Raw genomic sequence first — 12,191 nt, 5'->3', positions numbered from 1 at the left:
TTGTAATTAGGCATTTACGGGTTACTTACACATCGTTAACTGATTATACGCAAATAGGTGAATAGGTAGGTACGTTAATAATTTTATTAAGTCCGTAAATAAGTTATTATTTATCAGTATCACACCATATTAGTAAAATAGATACTAAAATGGTGTTTCGATTGTTCAAATTATGTTTCATCATTCTGTTTTGTAATTTTATTAAATGACAGATCGGTAGGACAAATTTATACGTTTATAAATATTAATACTTAAAAAAATATTAAATATCTACAGTGATCTAAATCTACGGTACGATCTTTTTTGCAACATTTTAATTATGAAAACATACGTTTTTTAAATCGGTCTACTACTTTTTTAACACAATCTGTCTTTATACCACACATTTTACACTGTAAACTGTGTTAAATGTAGAAAGTCAATTTCTAAAACTTCGTCTACACTCGTTTAAAATGTTACTTCCGCTAGACAACAAATATCTTAGACGTCTCAAAAACGAAACAGTACGTACCATCAACTCGCGTCAACGTCACATTATTTCAGTGCACTGCGAGTGCATTGCGCTTGCACATGCAGCTAATATACGTGACGTGACGTGACGTGCAATATCGCGGCGTGACGGTGACGGCGTGACAAGTGCAATTTGCCTCCAGCTTTCTGGATATATTTTAGGTTTTGTTTGGTGCTTTGGTGTATATCTTAGGTTTCAGAGCGCTTTAGGTGCTGAAATAAATACTTAAGCTGTGTATTTATGTTTCAGATTATAACATAGGAACTTGATTGGACATAAATAATAAAACATACGAAATAAAATCATTAAAATTTGTCAAAACATCAAATATTAAATGTAGTTCATTGGACGAACTGGTATTAACGACGACACCTTTAGCCGCCCAGATGCCTATAAAAAGGTCTCCCGAGTCATTCTAATTTAAATCGTTATTTTGACAAATCAAACTTGCATTTGTCTTGGCAAGTTTTCATCTGTGGGCTACTAGAGGATATATGTACTATAAAAACAGAGTTAAATTTATTCCTAAATACCTAACCAGGTATAACTCAACCATAAAATTTGATTACCGTTTTTTTTGTATAGCACCTGGGTAAATAAGACAAATTATGTAAGTAGTTGGTATATTATTCTTTCATAGACAATCGTTTATATGATAGAGTGGGTTACTTTCTAGTTTTGTTATTGATATCGAAAATTTACACTCAATTTGAATATAAAGAGTATAATTTTAGAAAGATCCCGCGTCCTAGAATAGGGAAATATGTAAAATAAATGAAACTGTGTCTTTTGTCAGACAATAATAAACTCAATTACATAAATTGGAAGAAGAAAACGAAATTATATGAATAAAGAATATAATATCCAATGTCACTCACAGGGCTTCGCAGGGATGACAGATTTCAATCAAATCTTAAAAGAAAATCGTTTGTATAATGGACAATGGATGGAATAGAGTAAAGCTCATTATCTGAACGATGGCGAGACGGACTTCCAGCGGGCTACGCACTGGGAGGCGAAACGCCGCGATTTAATTTAGAGAGAAGATAGCGGGAGCAATACAACAGTGTAGATTACAGTGGCCTTTGTTGTAGAAAATGTATACATATACATACTATAGTATATTATGCTCGGGTTATACCCGCTTTGATCAAAAACAATCAGCCTTGTAAGTTTGTCTGTATTTTTCATCTTTTCGATCTACATATTATAAGTATGTATTTTGTGAAATATTTTTTATATTCAACACAGACATCTTGCTTTGTAGGTTATTTTTAGGTCACACAAAAAACACAGTCTGTCCATATGGACATCTGGATCTGTGTGACAGGCATCTACCTGAAGGGAGTATAAAAAAAAAGCAACGGTAACAGAAATTAAAAACACAAATACATAATAATACATACATAATATTCAACTTGATATCGCGTTTACTTCTTGGGATTTAAATTGTTCCAAATACATATATATGCATGCCATGATTACAAATATTCACGCAAAACATTTTCAACCACAAAGCAAAGCGTTTAAAAAACGCAGCGTTTAAAACCGGAAGTGCGTGATCAGTTAATCGCAAATTCGGAGTGGATCCAATGTAATGAGTTCCTCTCGCGGACAAAGCCCGGAATCGAACCTGGGACGGACGATTAAATCTTTTGTTTGCCTCAATAGACGTTTGTTGGACGGATTAGGTGTTCGCTTGATTTGGTTTTAATTTCGGTAAAAAAGATGAGTAATGAAGATATTGAAAACAAAAGGTATTTTCCTTGATTGCAGTGATTTTTCTTCACTGCCTACATATTAGCTATATTTTTTCTCGTAAATGTCAAATATGTAGTAAAAAATAAGATGTATTACTGATTTTAGGGTTCCGTACCCAAACGGTAAAATCGGGACCCTATTACTAAGACTCCGCTGTCCGTCCGTCTGTCCGTCTGTCTGTCTATCTGGCTGTCTGTCTGTCTGTCACCAGGCTGTAACATCTCATCAAACGTGATAGCTAGGCAGTTATACTACTGCTAGGTACCAAAATTGGCGCCAGCCGCATGTAAGTACTTGTAGCGACGAAATCGCGAAGTGAGTCACGCCTGGTTTAGGTACAGTCCACGTCAAAGATATGTTTACACTTTTCGCCTTATTACAAAGGAGTAAGGTGCAAAAATGTAAACATATCTTTGACGTGGACTGTACCAGTAAACATTGACATTCATTAATCAATAAGTTTAAATATACCGGACTTATTCGGATCCAGACTGATTGGTTATTCCAGTCGGCCCAATTTGCCGGCTTAATTTGGACCACTTCGTTTGTCATCTAAATGTTGTCGCTTGGTTAAGTTTAGGCTTTGTAACCTATCAATCAGTGCAATGGTGGACCAATCAAATTATTTCATTAGGTTTTAGTCATGGCTTGTCCAACAGGTCTCCATCGCCATACAGCGGGATAACGCTGCCAGCGTGGTGGGGACCCTTGGCACAGAATAAATAATAGTACTAGGTACCTACAGAAGACTCACTCTCTAACAAAACGCGTCTGTTACGATCAGCACCGATATGGCCGCTTGGTGGCCAGCGCCACGCGCGGCTTATGGCTTTCCCCAAAATTGGGGTGGAACGGGTGTACTTTTAGCTATGTACCTGTAGCAAAGCGACGAAATCGCGGAATGAGCCACGCCTGCCTTTGGACCCGGCATGGCACAGAACGGGTTTTAATAGAATACGAAGCGCCGGAAGCTCCGGCCCGGCCCGGCCCGGTCTAGCGTGAGTCATCCTTTAGAAAGTATAAGACATCTATTTCAGTTTACAATAAATCAATGTTTTGTTATGCAACTGGGTTGGTTATAGTTGTGTTTGCTCAGAGCAAAAAAAGGTCAACCACGGCGTTGCATGAACAAGAGATTTCCTTTAGCAGGATTGGTCCTTAGGACCCAAGGATGGATTTAAGAAGTGGAGCTACCCAGATTTTTAAAGGAAATCTCTTGTTCGTGCAACGCCGTATGTTAGGCCCAGCGCCATCCGCAATCGTTAGTGATTTGTTCTTGCTCCGTATTAAAAAGATTTAGTTGATTTTGTAGCGTAGCGTATGGTATGACACAGCGAATGAATAAGAATATTATATAGAGAGTTGAAGTTAAGATGTAGACAGGAAAACCAAGGCGCATCTAGGAATCAAGTAAAGGAAAAAGTCCAAGATATATTTAGGTTTTCTCACGATGTTTTCTTTCGCTGAACATTTCCGAGAAACATAATGTGATTCATCATACGTCTTATATGTCTGCACTTTATATCATTTATTAATTTATTATGATCGTGCAACTGGATATAATTGTCTGTCACCTCCTCACCTCTAAGATTTGTGACTAAATATGTTCATAAAATTCATAATCCGCCAAATATCCTGTTTTCCACAGAATTTCTCCAAATTTAACTAAGCTACGTAAATTACCCGTTACTTGAGGAATCCAATAAATCAAGTATGATTTAACGTCACATCAAAGACCGGCGTAACGACCCCGACACGACTTTATGACCGTACCACGAACCGGTGACGGACTGAATGCTGTCTTATAAATCAATTTAATCTCAAACTGTAAAGACAATTGGTACCGCTCCTTCACAATTAAACTCGAAACCCGGACAATCATTTTCAGCTTTAATAAGATCGCAAAAAAGTTCACAATCGATTGTGTAAGTTTTGGTGGTTAGGTTAAAGTTGTGGATTGAAGACTCATGAATCAAAGGGAACGTCGCAGCGAGTCCCGAGTTGGAATTAATGTCTAATACGGTACGGCATGTAATTGTTAGATGAGTTTTATCGGGCCTGTAAACGTTTAGGCGGTAAATCAAAGGAACAAATGCGAATTTGTACCGCGAATGTGGGACAATGTTCCGTCTATAGTTTCAATCATATATACCTAGATGTCGCTTATACAACAATTTCTCGTAACGTATAATAATCCAGTAAATTTGTCGAATTTTGTAACCTGGCTATTTTGCGTCAAATCCGGTAGTTTTGATTTTTTGCAGGCTTGTTTATGATGTTGGCCCAATAAATAATCCAAGTTTGTGACCTCGAGCGCCGAACGCAACTTTGTCAAAAATCGAATAAACCGCATTTTTTTTAGATTTGGGCGATTATAACCCTAAAGTACTTGTTCTTGGTAGTAACTTCCTAGGGCGTTTTTAAAGTAGACTAAATTTGCTACAATACGACACTACAATTATCTCTGTACATCTAATATTTTCCGAGATAAAGCCTTACAATAAAGCACAGCCGGATAAAGATTTACATCAGTTCTTAGCTATAATTTAAGGGTTAGGTAGGTAATTTATATGGAATTCATCACCGCCACGTTCTACAAAATATTTATTTTCAATAAAAAAATTTTTTTTTCAAAATAGGCACTCATACATTTTTTTTATGGAATATAAATATTTTGTAGAACGTGGCGGAGATGAATTTCATATAAATTACCTACCTAACCCTTAAATTATAGCTAAGAACTGATGTAAAATTATAAAATTATGAAAGGCTTTATCTCGGAAAATATTAGATGTACAGAGACAATTCTAGTGTCTTATTGTAGCAAATTTAGTCTACTTTAAAAACGCCTTAGGAAGTTACTATCAAAAACTAGTACTTTAGGGTTATAATCGCCCAAATCTAAAAAAAATGCGGTTTATTCGATTTTTGACAAAGTTGCGTTCGCCGCTCGAGGTCACAAACTTGGATTATTCACTGGGGCAACATCATAAACAAGCCTGCAAAAAATCAGAACTACCGGATTTGACGCAAACGCAAAATGTATAATTTTACTGTATTATAATGTTTGCGTATTTAATTACCTACCTACATAAAAATAATGAGAAAATTTTATGCTATTGTTAGTGAGGTGATCAGCGCCATCAGGGTATCATAGGGCACTCGAAAATTTTTAGAAAACTATTCCTAAAAAATATTTTTTGTCAAAGTATTTTTGAGTCATGTGAAGATAGCAACGAAATGTAGCAGCAAGATTGCTTAGAAAATTCAAGTTCCCTCACCTCAAGCTTTTCACTCACGTACCATCCTAATCATAAACCTTATCAGAACGGCATAAGGTTCATATAAGGTTAGTTATAACGGCCACTCGTGTGACAGGCAACACCGATCTAATCCCGCGCCTGGAATAGCCACCGACGTGTCGGCTGAATTATTGAGAGACGCGTCCCTCAGAGCTGTTTGTAGCGACACTACGACACTAGCGACGCGACATGCGACACAAGATGGAGGTAACAGGAATAACCGTCAAGTGATGTCTGCCTCTAAGAAGCTGGCAGTGGTTGTTAAGCTCTGGATATACTGAGGTTAGGATATTCTGGTTTTCCAGATAATTTTCGTACATAGTCTCTCACTCTTTAGAATTTGTGTAGCCAGTTCTAGACGGGCTATACAGTACTGCTTAATCGGTGTCGAACCTGTATCGGCAGGGATAATAACTCAAACTTAGCGTTAATTTGAAAATACCAAAAACATATTTTCAATATTTCAGCGCTATAACTATATGATCATTTCAACAATCTTGCTGCCATTTTGAAAAGAAAACGTTGGCTTTAGAAACTGCTAAACGTCCTCTATATGACATTTGTTCAAGCACCCCTCACCTAGCTATTACCGTTTAGGCAGGCCGTTGACTAAGTTCCTATTAAGTCCGCCTTTTGTCACTGTATAATTTTTACTGTACAATAATGTTTATACAAATAAAAATAACGAATGTATAAATATACAAATTAAAAAATCTAACTACGTTTCGCAAAAAATTTTACGAACCGGGTAAGATGGTGGTACTAGTGCTCGACATGCTAATGGCCAATAGACGACACCTTGCTGTCACCTCTATTGACAATTACTTAAGTTTCAAGATGACACGTACTGGAACCGCGTCGAGCACCAGTACCACCACTATTTACTTAAATATTGCACAACAAAGCTAAATTCCTAAGCTATCAATCCCACTTTTTGCGAGTGGACCATCTGTTAACAAACTGGAGAATTCGCCAGTCATCATCGTTGTATCATTGTCGAGAGCTAGTGGAGTCGAGTGCTCCCGCCGTGAACAGCTGTGATTTGTATGCTCGGGTTTCGGAGACTTTAAATGTTTTGAGAACAGTATAGATCATGATTTCGTAAGTAAATCAATACCTACTTAACAAAATTACTGTAATTCTGTTTGTATTGTATTTGTTCTATATTAGTCTGTCTGTGGCATCATAGCTCTCCAACGGATGGGCCGGTTTCGAAACGGTTTGTTTTTTCACGTGAGGAAGTGGTTTTTAGCTATGTTTCTTAAAAATCGATCTAGCAGGTTGAATAGGTAATATCAATTCTTTTCCAAAATCATGTAAGGCATTTTTGACAGTAAATGGATTTTATTGGCATATAACGTAGAGTTTTGTAAACCTTTCATTTAATAGTTATTAAATTGTAAATATTTATACGATTAACAGTAGGTATATCTTACATTGCTTATCCAGACTTTATTCCATCGTTGTCACACCATCCAAATCTGAAAAGAATTAAAAACAATTATTAATACTTAAGTACATTTATTTCACAGGATTGGGGAGAAAGAAAAGAGAATAATATAAATATACTTACTCATGGAAAATTTTTGAGGAACGTAAAAAAAGGTTTGATTACTGGATTACAGCACCTAAAGTAATTTCAAAATTTGTCAATAAATACACTTTTTTTGCGTTCCTCTTTTGTCCATGAGTGTATTTTTAATCACAACTTAAGTAAGGACATAAGGAGCATTCTATGAAATTGTCTACCGTTGTCCCGTACAAACGAGAAGTCTCTGAAGATTTAAAGGTATAAGAGATTCCTTTTCTATGACAAATGGTCAAAAATATGCACAGAAAAATAATCGCCTGCTTTAAATGCCGAGAAAAAAGTCGCAACACAGGAAATAAAATGCGTTTGTACGGGACAGCCCGTGGAATGCTCCATAAACCAACCATGCGAAATTCTAATTCTAAAATTTGCACTAGAAGCGAAATTGACAATCGAATCGCTAGTTAATTGTGATTTAGGGACCAATTTAATCAAAATTACACGAGTAATAATAATAAATTAAACCACAATACATTTACAATATCATTCAAGTTGACCGATTTGTAACAAAAAAGTCAACTCAAATAACGACTTTAAAGTTAATAACATAAGATTCAAATTGGAATAATAGCTATACGAAGTCAAGAGACATCTCAAAATGTTTAATTTCAGTTTGGTCACGACACCGGTAAAGGTATTCACTCGATCGCACTAAATTTCTAAAGTTTAATTCAAAAACAGCGTAAACGCCAATAGGATTTAAAATGTTTTCGTCTTTATTCTGTTCAAAAACAGCGTAAACGCCAATAGGATTTAAAATGTTTTCGTCTTTATTCTGTTCAAAAACAGCGTAAACGCCAATAAGATTTAAAATGTTTTCGTCTTTATTCTGTTCAAAAACAGCGTAACCGCCAATAGGATTTAAAATGTTTTCGTCTTTATTCTGTTGGTCTATATAACACATAGTACCTACGTAGTAATAGGTATTGGGTGTAAAATATAGAATTGAATGCATTGATTTTTTCAAGCGGTGAAATACTTAGCAGTCTTTACACGAACTTCGGTCAATTTCATTTGACATTAGTACTATACATGTCAGACTATTATACATATAGATGTGTATAATAGTGTATGTAGAAGTGTGCTGCTTTGCCTACACACATTTTCGCCAACAAACTGGTTACCGTTTGGCGATATTGTAAATTTTGTTTATGAGCATGTACCTTTTGTGTAGATAAATTTAAAAAAAAACATAAATTATAACTATTATAAGCTCTCTATGATATATTCAAGAACCGCATGCTACGACCGTCATAGCGGCTTTTGATCAAACTGTTCATTGACATTTCATTTCAGATAAAACGTCATCTCGACTAATACTAAATGAGGTCAAATAAAATTCCTTTGTTTTTCAGAGATGTTCGAAATTAGAATGTCATTACGCATTAATAATATTTTTACACACAAAAAAATATCCTAATAATTAGTTTACCTCTATACTAGCTGTCATATTATTTTGCGGTTTTTAATCGCATTATTGAGGGTTTATGATATAATACATATGTGTATTGATACTATTAATAAACGAAATACATAGAATAGAAAAACCAAATAAGGTTTACTCGGGTAATTCCGAATGTCGAAAACTGTCGGATAATTCCGAAAAGAGACTCTTATTATGATGGAATTTAGGGTGATTTTCATCTGAATTTCGGAATTATCCGACATTCGGTATTACCCGAATACACCTTATCCCTAGTATCCCTACCAAATCAATCATATGAAGTTTTCATCTTAAAAAAGAACCGCCAGAATCTATTCACAAAGAAAACCGATTATTATTTCCTAAATTACTATACAAATGCAATATCAAATCTCACAAAATCGTATTTTTCACCCAATCTAAACCCAGCCCTATTGCAAAAAGAATAAGGTTAATTTTACAATGAACCGCTGAAGTATGATAGGAGTTCTCGCATGCGTCGTAACTCATGCGTGGACGCAGAACAAGTCACTCATTAAGTTAAGATTGCAATACAGATTTAATTAATATTTACCTATATGTTTGAACACGGGGTGGTAATGGATAATTTTCTAATCATTGGGCTCTTGCAGAATGTGCATTTGATGTATCAAAATTATATTGATGCAGTGCGTTTGATCATAGGTTTTGTAAATTAGAAAGAGTTAAAGGAGCATTCCATGAAATTGTCTACCGTTTGTCCCGTACAAACGCGATTTTCTGAAGATTTGCAGTATAAGAGTTTCCTTTTCTATGACAAATGGTCAAAAATATACACAGAAAAATAATCGCCTGCTTTAAATACCGCAAAAAAAGTTGCAACACAGGAAATAAAATGCGTTTGTACGGGACAGCCCGTGGAATGCTTGTAAATCGAACGAATTATGAATTAATAGTAACACACGCGTCTGTGTAAAGTCGCCATCAAATATATCGGAGCGGCCAAGGTATTCACAATATCTGAACACGCACTCTAACGCCCTGACAATAGAGGCGTGTTCAGATACTTGTGAGCGCCTTGGCCGCTCCGATATATCTGAAGGCGACTGTACATATGTTATTCTGAACACAGTTTAGTAAATAAAACAGAACTATGCCCACTCGGGGTAGACAAACTTTTAAGGGGTAGGTAGGATAAGGGAAGCATCGGGGCAATGTGGAACGCTTTATATTATGCATAGTCTCTGAAACTGAACTTATTTCACTCGATAATTGAAAAAAAAAATATGACGATGAGTTGATGACTGTAGGTAGGTACAGTCAAGGAATTTAAATTCCGACCCATTTCGTACTTTGTCACAGTGACAACCGTATGAGGTCTCTAGCGGCTTTCATATTGATTGTCACTGTGACAAAGTACGAAATGGGTCGGAATTTAAATTCCTTGACTGTACTTCCGATAGAGCGAGTAGTTGTATGTTCTGCTCGCTCTAATTAAATTTAATTTAACTTCTTTTTAAATTTCTAGCAACGAAAATTAGTAGCAGACAGATATTCTATTATGTGAATGTTTATGTAGATTAACAGAACGTTGCCATAAAGTCATTGGCAATCTAAACTCTCACCACAATCGATATGTGGTAAATTTGTGGCATGTGCTAATTAATTACTACATAATTAGTAATACTGTTACCAGTGTGTGTAGTCATGCGATGGACCTATAACTGTGGCCATCTACGAGAAAATATTTCACTGCAATGCGCGCGAAAATAATTAAAAAGAGGGTAAGTAGAAGTGGTATTCCACCTGTCCAATTTCTTTGTATTTTGTCTCGCATTTTGCTCAGTAAGAGAGTGAGACACAATGACATTCGACCAAGAACAAGATATTAGGATTAGGACCATAATACACACTTATTTGTAGAGCCTTAAAGGCTTGTAAAATATTCTTGAGCGAAATTTTTATAAATGCATGTCACTTTTCATGATTGTAATCTCTAATTTCATGTGTTTATATAAAATCAACTTGTGACACTTGATTTCAAGGACAAATGAAATGCGGCAAATGCCGCGAGGCTCAAGCGATTAAAATACGCCAACCTGGAACCAGCGTACGATTTTGTTCCGGTCGCGGTGGAAACTGCGGGGCCGTGGTGTTCGGAGGCCAAGAGGTTGATTAGAGACTTGGGGCGGCGTCTACGTGACAGAGGAGGCGATCCCCGTTCAGGCTCCTATCTAGTCCAACAGATATCGCTTGCCATCCAGCGCGGTAATGCCGCTAGCATCTTTGGCACTTTTGGGCTGGGTGGGGGTCGGAATGGGGCTGATAGTGTAAGTAGGATAGTATATTAGTAATATGTTTAGATTTTAAGTTAGGAAATTGCATGTAAATTATTTAAGTAGATTTTAAGATTGACTTTGTATTTGTATTTGACATAATGATTTACATAATGGTAATAACGACATATTAAATATCTCTGACTGTCTTCCAAAGACCTTTCAAGGACAAAATTAAAAGTGCACTATATGTAGAGTCGAATATATAAAAAAATATAATTAGGTAAACGATCTAGTGCTCGACATGCCCAATAGATGCCACTCTGCTCCACCTCTATTAATAATTACTTAAGTTTAAATATGACATAAACTGGGATAATGACGAACATTCGAAATAGAAAAGAAATGCATGTTGTAGGAAATTCTTACAATGAATAAAAAGAAAAATTATATAAATGGTGTCCCGTTTTCTTCTTAAATTAAAATCCATTGTGATCCATTTAAGGAATTTATGGAAGGGAGTTTAATGTTATCGACTAGGTATTAACCCAATAGCTTTTGATTTCTTTATGTTTTTCCTATTTTATTCTGAAGTTACACACTTTTCTTCAGTTACTTTAAACTCGTAAATATTTATGCCGAATAATTGCGATTGCCAGCAAACAATGCAAACCCGATATCGAATTTAAAACATAAAACCATAGTCCAGCAATAACTGTAAATAACATTAGCCCGATAACGCCATTGTATTGGACTGGGCCGTCACCCGGCCTGATTGACAGCGCGTATTATAACGCGCAACTACTACGCGTTTATGATAGCCTGGTACTTTTACAAGCTTTTATTTAGTAACTTCTTACCGAGGCTTTTGCATTAAATGATGATTTGCTTGAGAAAAACTATCCTATATACTTCCCTGTTACTTACATGAACTATCTTCATACCAAATTCATTTAAATCGGTTCAGCGGTTTAAGCGTGAAAAAGTAACTGAACGATAGACTAACTTTCGCATTTATAATATGTACATGAATAGTCTCGATGTATTTTAAGTACTATGTAAGTATAATATACCACATATTATGTGGAATAAATCTTAACTATACTTGCTTCACAAAAAACTGTTAGGCACCAGAAAGAAGTGGGTTAATTTAGGTTAGATATGCGACTTTTACAGAAACAAACTTCTCTACCTAAAAGAAAAATAGGTTAGGTTAGAACTGCTACCCTCACAGCAATAAACTGCTACCATAAAAGTAGGTCAAATAAGATTAAAACATTAGATTGTCTATCTAAATGGAATTCTCCCCTCATCTACTCGAAGGTTTATCTGGAAGAGATCCCTTACG

General features: G+C 35.8%; 1 protein-coding gene and 1 long non-coding RNA gene across 7 annotated transcripts in view; one reads left to right on the top strand and one right to left on the bottom strand.

Annotated features, from left to right (window-relative positions):
• LOC134665459 (uncharacterized) overlaps positions 1–12,191 on the top strand; it is a 430,855-nt gene that overhangs the window by 199,566 nt on the left and 219,098 nt on the right. The gene's annotated exons all lie outside the window — the stretch shown is intronic.
• LOC134665397 (protein tiptop) overlaps positions 1–12,191 on the bottom strand; it is a 424,238-nt gene that overhangs the window by 327,301 nt on the left and 84,746 nt on the right. For both annotated transcript variants that reach the window (XM_063522343.1, XM_063522344.1), the window contains exon 2: positions 7,011–7,055. The gene's annotated coding sequence lies outside the window, so the exon portion shown is untranslated. The remainder of the gene's footprint in view (positions 1–7,010; positions 7,056–12,191) is intronic.

The sequence above is a fragment of the Cydia fagiglandana genome, chromosome 6 (genome assembly GCF_963556715.1).
Source record: "Cydia fagiglandana chromosome 6, ilCydFagi1.1, whole genome shotgun sequence".
NCBI lineage: Eukaryota > Metazoa > Arthropoda > Insecta > Lepidoptera > Tortricidae > Cydia > Cydia fagiglandana.
The sequence above is the reverse complement of the archived record's forward strand: the minus strand, read 5'-3'. Positions and strand labels throughout refer to the sequence as shown.